Raw genomic sequence first — 11,085 nt, 5'->3', positions numbered from 1 at the left:
ACTTAAGCAATGTCTGTACTTCGTCAGAATTCGGATTGCAAGAACTGTTTTCGAGCGATATGTAATAACAATGTCTAACTTGCAAAATTCTCAGCCAAAGAAGTGAAAATCTTTGGTTCTCTTGACCAAAAATAATTCAGCGTGAAAGTGAATCTTTCATGTGCTTTCTGTAATCATTTTCGTTTATTCATATAATATTTTGCGTTGATTAGTGAATGGAAATACGAGTAGGCCTAATTCTGGGAAATTTGCCTCTGAAATAAGAAGTGAGAAACATAATGCTAGGCACTACTGCTTAATCAAATACAGTAATATTGGAGAATATTACTTACATTTAATGCCTGGGAAGTGGAGTAAAATTATTCACCTTGATTTGGGAATGTGATTTCCGTCAACCTCATTGTAAGAACTGTGTATGCATACTGTACTGTCCAATGTCCACTGTCTGTAGGCACTTGATTCGTTCACGCGAATACCACCTTCATCAATATCAAACTTAAAAAGCACCAGTGCCAAAGAATCGCAATGTTATTACTAGGTATAGTGCTGCTTCTTATTGGTGATTCTCTCTGGTGTTGTATTCAAAATTCCCACAAGTGTTATATATAATAACTACATCAGTAACTGCCTTTTTTGAGAAGCAAGATTTTGTCTTTAATTTGGCTTGCCAATATTGTGCTAGCAAACAATAATATTAGTGAAAATTTTAGTATTCAATCTGGTATAAAACAAGGAGACCCTCTCTCAGCCACCTAATTTGGTCTAATTATTATTAACTATAAACTGTATTTAAGCGTATGGAATTAAGAGGAAATATTTCAACTAAACTTAAACAATGTATAGCATATGCAGATCATGTTATGATAACGGCAAGCCTTGCTCGAAACATTTTCAAAATTGAAAGAAGAATCTAAGCAATTTGGTTTATTGGTAAATCAAAATAAAACAAAATATAGTCAACTCCAGATGTAGTGAACCTCTGCGGACTTGCATATTTCGTTCACTGTATCTTAGGTTCACTAAACCCGAAGTGTCTATCCTCTAACCTTAAATGACAGGAATGAATGAAATTGTGAACAAGAAAATAAAATATTATACAGTAATTAAAATATTTCATTTTGTGGAATGCATTACACTGTATACTGTTAATCACAGTTGATTTACATAAACTATGCTGTCGACCCACGTCCGCTTGCGAAAGACCACGTTCAGTGTCACTTATAATATACGCCTTATCTTCCAAAGAAAACACTTTAAGCTTCGACTTTTTATGCAGTACATTCACTGTTCGAACACTAGAAACAGACTGATCAAGCAGAAATAACAAACGCTGTTATGGTGTGACTGTGTACGCAGCCTTGGACTTTCCCGGGTCACTTAATGGAAACTGGGAGGGGATTGATGGAGTTTGAAAGACATCGGAATCTTACCTTCATTTATGGGCTGGACATAATGTCCGTCTCCTTTTAATAAAAGATGGAAATTTAATGTTTCGTTGTTTCGGTGCTATTCGCCTTAAAGCAAATGTTTCTGAGAACAAAAGGCGACTTTTTGACGGTTGAGGATTACATATAACAGTAGAGTAGTGTCCTGAGAACAGAATGGCAACCCTTCGACGATAGAGTGAGGCAAGATCGTCACGCGTTGCCTGGATTTACAGTACAGCTCATTGTCTAGGAATCACTAATCCTACCTTTGTCCTTTGACTGAAGGAGTAAGAAACTTAGAAGAATGTTTTTCTCAACACATTCTTTCAATTTTGTACAATAAGGTCTGACTTCAAAATAAGAATTTGTCAACTTCAATTTTTAAGGTTCGCTATAACCGAAATAGTGTTCACTATAAACAGAAATATTAATTTATTTAAGTTTTACATGTTATCAGTGTTTTGAGTGTAAGTTGGTAGTCACACTTTATCTTTTTAAAGAATGCTACCCGAAGATATTACTGTAACCTTTGCTCTAAATAATGATGCATGCAGTGTACGTTACGTCGCAGATGTCATGAATATGCCTAGAAGTACCATTCAGGATGCCCTAAAACATTTTAGAGAGACACAAGAATACACCAGGAAACCAGGTTCGGGTCGTCCGCGATGCACAGCTCAAAATGAAGACAGGCGCATGGTGTTATCAGTTCTTAGGGAGCGCAGCCTGCCAGCTTCGATGGTAGGCCAACGGCTTGTTGACGTCCAATATCGGCCAAAACAGTTAGAAGAAGGTTAAATGCAAGTCGACTGATATCAGTTAAACCTGCAACTGGTCCCATATTACTCAGGATGCATCGCGTCGAAAGATTGCATTTTGCACAGGATCATAGAGCCTGGAGAAATGAACAGTGGAGCTGTGTTCTGTTTACAGACGAGTCCCTTTTCAATCTATGCTCACTGATGGACGTGAAAGAAGTTGGAAAAGGAGAGGGGAACGATTTTCTCAATGCTGTATTTCCGAGAGGTCACCATTTGGAGATGGTGGAGTGATGGTTTGGGAAGGAGTGTGTATGAATGCTCGTACGGAGTTGGTTTTCATAGATGGAAATCTAGCAGCTGATAGGTACATTAATGAATGTTTAGTCCATCATGTTGTTCCATTTGGTCCATATATAGGCAATGGCTTTCTTCTAATGCACGACAATGCACGCCCACACGTCGCTTGCGTTACCAGAGAATATCTGCAAGAAGTGGGGATTCATGTTTTACCGTGGCCAGCAAGAATTCCTACATGAATCTAATTGAGCACTTGTGGAACAAGCTGGCACGGCGTATTAGGAAGAGGCAGCCACCACCATGAGTTAAGACAAGCACTTCTTGAAGCATGGAAAGACATTCCTGAAGAAGCCATTCTAACCTGATTGAAAGCATGGGAAGATGCACGGATGCAGTTATCCAATGCCGAGGGAGTAACACATGTTACTAAAAATGTGATTTCAATGTTACAAGCACGAAACATCTGAGCCACAACTGAAAATTGTTGTGACAGGCTTTACGCCGTTTGTGTCCTGACGAAAATATTTTATTTTTATTAGCGTATCTATGATTAATTTTTTTTAAATGTGTTTTTCTATCACTTAAAAACCATTACATTTCATACCTTACTAAACCTTTGATTAACAATTTCTGACAAAAGAAGTACCCTTAAACACTAAATGTCCGGGGTTTTTTTTTTTGTCCCTGAAAGTAGATATTATCAACTTATAAGACAAACAAAAAGTAATTTTCTTTAGTATTCTTTTCTTTTATAAAATAAAGTGGTTGTTATCGTCTGAATTTTCACAAAACGACTGATTCGGAGAAAATAGATTTTATCAACTTACAAGACAGAACAAAAAGTAATTTTCTTCAGAATTCTTTTCTTTTATAAAATAAAGTGGTTGTTATTTACTGCATCTACACAAAACGTCTGTTTCGGAGAAAATAGATATTATCAACTTATGAGACAGAACAAAAAGTAATTTTCTTCAGTATTCTTTTCTTTTATAAAATAAGGTAGGCCTATTTATTATTTTCTGCATCTATTTCGGAGAAAATGGACATTATCAACTTAAGAGACAACAAGAAGTAATTTTCTTCATAATTCTTTTCTTTTATAAAATAAAGTGGTTGTTATTTTCTGTATTTTCACAAAACGCTGAATAAGAAATAGATATTACCAACTTACGAGACAGAACGAAAAGTGTTTTACTTCCAATCAAAAAGTTTGTATAAACAAGATAAATAATTATATTAGCAAGATATTCTATTATCATAATTATATTATTATCAACAATTATTATAGTTATAGCAACAATATTATCAAAAAAACAAATTGAAGACCGAGAAAAAAGATCACCTTTTGTTCAGAGCAAAAGTGGTGTAAGTCAAAATTGGCTAATGAGATTTGAAGTAAAAAATCTGTAAAATACACCGCAAAGTAGCAATTAATATGGCCTTCTTGATATCCACTGACTAATAATAGTTTAAATAAATTTAATATTAATTGCTACTTTGAGCTGTATTTTACAGAATGTTTACTTTAACCCTCATTACTCACTTTTGACTTACTCCACTTCTGCTCTGAACGGCTTATATATAGCCAATGCTACTGTCATTTTTCCCCCGTTATCATATAGTTATCTAGTCTCAATTGTCAGACGTATCCTCAAATGTATTGTGAACTGTGGGCTGGACTTCGGAGTTAAGTATTGTTAATGTATGTATATCCTTTTGTATAAGTTGGAACATGATCTTTCGAGGTGCAGTCAATTTCTCATCATCACTGCCGATTCAGTAGCAACGGAAGACTGTAACACCATCTCCAATAAATCAAATTCACTGAACCTTTACGACGAATATTTGAGTATTACTGAGATCAGAGTATGCGTTAAAGTATTATGAATCTCCTAAATGCACTGAGAGACTGGAAACAAAGTTGCTGTGGATTTGAAAATTTAGGCCCAATTAAAGTTTTTCTATGTATAACGTGTCCACAAATTATTTATGCACTTCCGGGGATAAAATACGAGAGAAACTACAAGGAATAAGTAATGGAATGGAATGAAATTTAACTGAGGGGGGGGGCACAGATGGCCCAGCACTGCTATCTATTGAGATCTATTGCGCTAACCCTCGATATGGAATGAGTTGCGTGCCACAGATCCTCTACGCGCACCGCCCTAACCACATGACTCCCTTAACGACCGGTCCCTACAGCCGACAGAATCCATATACCATTCCCGCTTCCGCAAATTCCCCCAAGGTCCCCCTGTCGGTCCGAGGCGAAACTCCTCCCCCGAGTAGGTCCGTCTCGGGTGTCATTGCAGAAGCCATCCAACGTCGTTGAACTACATTCCACGGAGGCCGGTGGAGAGAGTCAGCAGCTTCGGGAGGCCGCCGGTAGAGTGATCTGAAATACCAGAAACGGGATGATGAGGGAAGGATGATGGGGAAGGAAAGGAAGTGGCGAAGAGGAGTGGAGTTCCAATCGCCTGATAAAGTTGCCTGATATTCATCCAAAGGAGTGAGGGGAAAAACCCCAAATAAACCTCACCCAGGCAACTCGTCCTGACCGGGAATCGACCGGGACCGCTGGGTTCCGAGTTAGACTCGCTAACCCCTCAGCCACAACGGTTCACAGGAATAAGTATCTAATAGTTACAAATATACAGGTCGTAGCGGAAAGTAAAACTCTCAGAGATTTCAAAATTGACGGTATAGCCTACCTCTATATTACTTACTTTTACCCTCAGGATTTGCCATTTAGGGAAATCTTTCCTTTGGAACTGAATGTTTGGTGATATGTAATAAACTCGGAGGCTTTTCACTATTGCGATTTTGCTTCTATTTATGGGCTTATGTGAAGGAAACTGTTTGTGTCGACTTTACCATTGTAAATTACAGTAGCTAGCATTAGAAAGAGTGTGGATTACAGGCTAGACATTTGTCGTGCCACGAATGAACCTCACATTGAGAATCTTTCGAATATGTTAAACCTTCAGTGTTTGTCTTTCAAATGACACTAGTTACAGCTGTATTGCTGTAATAGTTACCTTAGTAGTCTATATGGAATTCAAGTGTATCAATCATTTACATACGCAGCGTATAATTAAACCAGTTTTATTTTGTTACTGAGTGTAATTGTTATGAACTCTGCTTAAATGGGGGAACCGGCCTTGCATAGTTGAGTCATTATTAACTGGTAGGTATTGCATGATTACCAAATTTGGCCAATATTGCTTCTTGCATACAGGAACTGTGCCGGAGTTCATCTCTCATCATCTACCCACTCTTTCCCTTCCTCTCTATTTCCTTCTTCATTTTCATTACGTATAGGCCTACTTTCGCTTACTTAAACTTGCTTTACGAAGGATACTAAGGCTACCGAGCGGGACTCGTATTCTGAGCCTGCGCTCTGGCGCGGCTTCGAGTCCCGTTTGTGCTAATTGAAGGGTTCAGAATTAAGAACTGAATGAACTGAAAAAATTATCGAATAAATGAAATGAGTGAATTACGGAATGAATGAAATAAGCGAATGAATGAATGAATGAAATGAGTAAATTCGCTTATTTCATTCATTTCGTAATTCACTCATTTCATTTATTCGATAATTTTTTCAGTTCATTCACTAATTTTATTCATTCGTTATTTACTCATTTTATTGTATCGTTAATCCCCTACTTTCATTCATTTCTTAATTCTTTCATTAATTAATTTCTTAGTTCACTCACACCATTCATTTCTTAAATCACCAATTTCATTTATATCAATCATTTCTTTCACCGATTCGAAATTCATTCATTCATTAACCCATTCAATCATTTTATTCAGTGATTAAATAATTTTAATCATTATTGAATTTTTCCATTTCATTGAACTTTTATTTAATACATTTTACTGATCCGTTAATTCGTTCACTACATTCATTCGTTCATTCGTTACTTAGAGTAACTCATCCATTCACACAAATAATCACTTCTTCATTAGGCTTTTGGGTAATTCAGATTACGGTCACAGTGAAAGTCTAAAAACTCATATAACTAATCACTTATTTTATTCATTCGTTTATTGACTTATTTATTTCGTTCGTTATTCCAGTTCATTCATTCGTTAGTGAATGAATAATAAACGAAATGAGTAAATTAACGAATGAAGAGTGAATTAAGGAATGAATGAAAGTAGTAAATGAATGTATTAATTAATGAAAGAAGGTAGTAAAGTTTGAAGTGAACAATAAAATTGTATTCGTAAAGAATGTAATGATTTAATTAAAGAATGAACTGAAATTAATTAATGAATGATTTAAATTAATACATTGTAAATAAATTAAGAAAAATTGTAAATGATTTTACAATTGAATGAAATTAAGTAATTACTTAGCAATGCAGATAAATTAACGAATAAAAGGTCGAGTTAGTTGAAAGAAATAACGAATTCATTATATGAATTAATTATGCCTGATGTGAATGAATAATCTAAATAAGATGAGTGAATGATAGGAATGATGGGGATTAATGAAATGACGAATAAATTAAATTTTATGATTTGAGCGAAGTTAATTATAAGAATGATATGAATGGCTGATGTGAATAAATTAAATAATTTTATTATAGAATAAATCTCATGAATAAACTAACTCGATGACAACATGAGTGAATGAATTTATTTGTTGATGGTTTGTTTTAAAATTTTGTAGTAATATAAGATAATGGATATGCATTCAACTTTCTTTCGTTTCATTTGCGATTCTCGAATTTGCATGGCATATTTTCCAATTTGATGACAGCAGCGGAAGTTTCCCCTTTGTAGATCTATTAAGGTTCTTTCCATAGCATCTGCATTGAATTTGTTAGGAAAATTAAATATTGACTCTTCTAGTGAAATCTGGATTTTCATAGTTTGTGTCTTACATAATAGGTCCATTAAGGGGTTAGGTACAGCTTACAGCAGTAAACTTTTGGAAATATTAAACAAATTTTCCTCCATTACTGTATCGTGTACAATAATGAAAATTAGTATGTGTAAAACACTGTCCTTCTGCTATATGAATATATGAATATATATATATATATATATATATATATATATATATATATATATATATTTACGATTTAAAAAAAATTATTTACATTTTTTTCTTCACAATTCAGTTCACTGTGCAGTGGTGATGCGTTTTCCACATAACTAAAAAACTATCCAACATTCTCTGTTGAAATTTTTTGTGTGTATTTATGCATGTCATGTCTACAATATGATGCAAGATCACTTTTCTACCTTTGTTAGATTGTCTGATGAAAAATAAATTCATTTTAAAAATGGTCAAATATCAGTATTTTCTAATACACAAAATAAAAAATATATTATTTATTAAGGAATGTAGTTGAAAGAGCATGATATCGTAAACATGAGTTTCAGCAATAAAATAAAAGAGAGAGAACAAGAAAAAGTTAACAAGTTTTTGAGTTATGAGGGAAACGGTTTATCACTGCACAGTGAACTGCCAACTTTTTAATTTTGAAAAAATTATAAATACAAATAATTTTTTAATCGTAATTTTTTTCGTATAGCAGAAGGACAGTGTTTCATACATACCAATTTTCATTATTGTACAATATACAATAATGGACGAGAAAATGTTGAATATTTACAAAAATTTCACTGCTGTAAACCGTACCTAACTCCTTAAGGATGAACTTGTATTTAATTAAAATAATATAATGATAATGACAAAAGTGATTATAACTCAACTGTTGAAAGGTGGCAGGAGAAATCGAAGTAATCGAAGAAACTTACATTACAGAAGTTATATGAAGTTTCAGCAATAAAAATAAAAGAGAGATAACATGAAAAAGTTAATAAGTTTTTGAGTTATGAGGGAAACGCTTCATCACTGCACAGTCAACTGCCAACATTCTGAATTTTCAAAAAAAAAAATAAATAAATAAATAAAAAAAAATAAAATATTTTTTTAATCGTAAAATAGTAGGCCTACATTATGCAACGAGCCTATAATGGTAGTAATTAAGACTCGAGTATGTTTGTTTATGAAACGAGAGCAAGCGAGTTCATAATTTTCATACGAGCGTCTTAATTACCATTATAGGCAAGTTTCATACGACTTTTTATGCTCGACCATATTTCTAACTTGAAATTATTCATAAGTATTCATGTTATAGTTATGTGAGGAGCGGAACTGACCTGAATTGTGAGATGTGCGCAGACTCGAAAGTATTGATTTTTTCCGAGGCACGAATGTCATTGACCTTGATATAATCTAGAGTATAACATGAACATTAGGCTTGATATAACCTGGAAATTGATTTAGAATTGAAAAACGAGATGACAAATTGAATTTATTTGAATATTATTTACAATTAACGCTAATTATTATAGTAACAGAACATAACCTTCTGCGACAATATTGGATTTCCAGCCTCCGTGACGTTTCGCTAATTGCCTTTCGATTTCATATCTGAGAATAATCGACACTTGCGGTTTTATAAGGGTACAATGGTGATTTCTCATTGGCTGAACAACTGAATTATAATGAATAGGTATACTTTAATGAGGTGCATTAAAGGGCTACTACCAGGTGTATAATTACTACATTTCGTCATGGTCGAGCATAAATATTTTTTTCGCATAGCAGAAGGACAGTGTTTTATACATACCAATTTTCATTATTGTACAAGATACAATAATGGAGGGAAAAAATGTTGAATACTTCCAAAAATTTTACAGCTGTAAGCTGTACCTAACTCTTAAGGATGAACTTGTATTTAATTAAAATAAGTATAATGATAATGACAATAATGATTATAACTCAACAGTTGAAGGGTGGCAGGAGAAGTCGAAGTAATCGAAGAAACTTACATGACAGAAATTATATGAAGTTTCAGCAATAAAAATAAAAGAGAGATAACATGAAAAAGTTAACAAGTTTCTGAGTTATGAGGGAAACGCTTCATCACTGCACAAGTCAACTGCCAACATTCTGAATTTTGAAAACAATAAAATAAAATAATAAAATAAAATAAAATATTTTTTTTTAATCGTAAAAATATTTTTTTCGTATAGCAGACGGACAGTGTTTTATACTTACCAATTTTCATTATTGTACAAGATACAATAATGGAGGGAAAAAACGTTGAATATTTCCAAAAATTTTACTGCTGTAAGCTGTACCTAACCCTTAAGGATGAACTTGTATTTAATTAAAATAACTATAATGATAATGACAACAATGATTATAACTCAACAGTTGAAGGGTGGCAGAAGAAGTCGAAGTAATCGAAGAAACTTACATGACAGAAGTTATATGAAGCAAAATCCAAGAAGATAATATATACCCAGGACCGAACTCCATTTCCTGAAGTGACAAGCCGTCAGTCGACTGAGCTACGGCTAGGCCAAGAGTAGGTTGAAAACGGAAAACATTTACAAAAAAGAAATAAGTCGTTCTGTACTCACAATGAGAAGCAGTGAGGTTGTTGATAACCCTATGTTAACATGTTCTGCCAGATCGTTGACTGTGGACGATGCAATGAGAAGACAAACGTTGAGGTCTGTGACGTTACTCAAACACTCCACGTAATGAGGTTCCTGGTATCAGATGGAGTGCACTTGGAGAGCTCTTTGAGAGAGCCAGATGAATGACAGAGGGAGATCTGCTTGTATACCACTTGTTCTGGCAAATGCAGTTCTTTAGCATCGAAGCTCTCAACTCAGACTGGTGGAAGAATTAGGGTAAGAAATTGTCAAGAGTTTTTTTTATCAGATCTTTGAGGCGCCAATTATGTTGCAGTGTATTCGTCTGTCTGTCCATGAACTTCGTACAATCGCTTTGAACTCCTATGGAGAAGAATTTCTTAGATAATTTTTTAGCATATTCTGCCGGGACAATTATTAATGGTCGCAAGTACCAATGTTTTATTTTAATACATCATCGTTTTGAATTAGCCGTAACTAAGACAGTCAATAATGTATTATCAAACAAGACAATGTTCAAGTCCAAGCAGATATTGAGATTATTTATTTTATATAATGGAACTCTAAAGAACATCTCTTCAAGCACTTAACTTTATATTTTATAACCATTTTATTAAAGTTATCCGTGGAATGGACAACATGTAGGCCTATTGTACTTTTAAGTTTTAAATGGATGCCCTTAATATGGGCGAAAATGTATGACATAATCGAAGTATCTCTGCATTCTGAACAACAATATATTTTACAGTATTTGTGTTTTTCGTGAAACATCTGAAAACGGTATGACGTCACAGTATAACCTCATCTTTGTATAGACACAAACATAGGTTCTAGTTTGAAATGGCTTAGATCATGCTATTTCTTTGTATTTTTAGATGCTTTCGATTATTTTGCTACTCCTGTATCAAAAATCAGAGCGATAGACGGAGGATTTAGAAATACGTAATCCTATAATTTACAATGAATGTAAGGACTATGCATTTGTAGTAGGTTCTTTCGTGAAAAAGAAGAACAGTTTCGTAACGATCGAAAGCCGCAAAACCAAGGTCACAAGGTAAGCACCGACATAGGTTATTCTTTAAATATTTATTCTATCCTTTATTATAATTTCAGATTTTAATACAAAA

The sequence above is a fragment of the Periplaneta americana genome, chromosome 15 (genome assembly GCF_040183065.1).
Source record: "Periplaneta americana isolate PAMFEO1 chromosome 15, P.americana_PAMFEO1_priV1, whole genome shotgun sequence".
Taxonomy (NCBI): domain Eukaryota; kingdom Metazoa; phylum Arthropoda; class Insecta; order Blattodea; family Blattidae; genus Periplaneta; species Periplaneta americana.
This window is presented reverse-complemented; position numbering follows the sequence as displayed.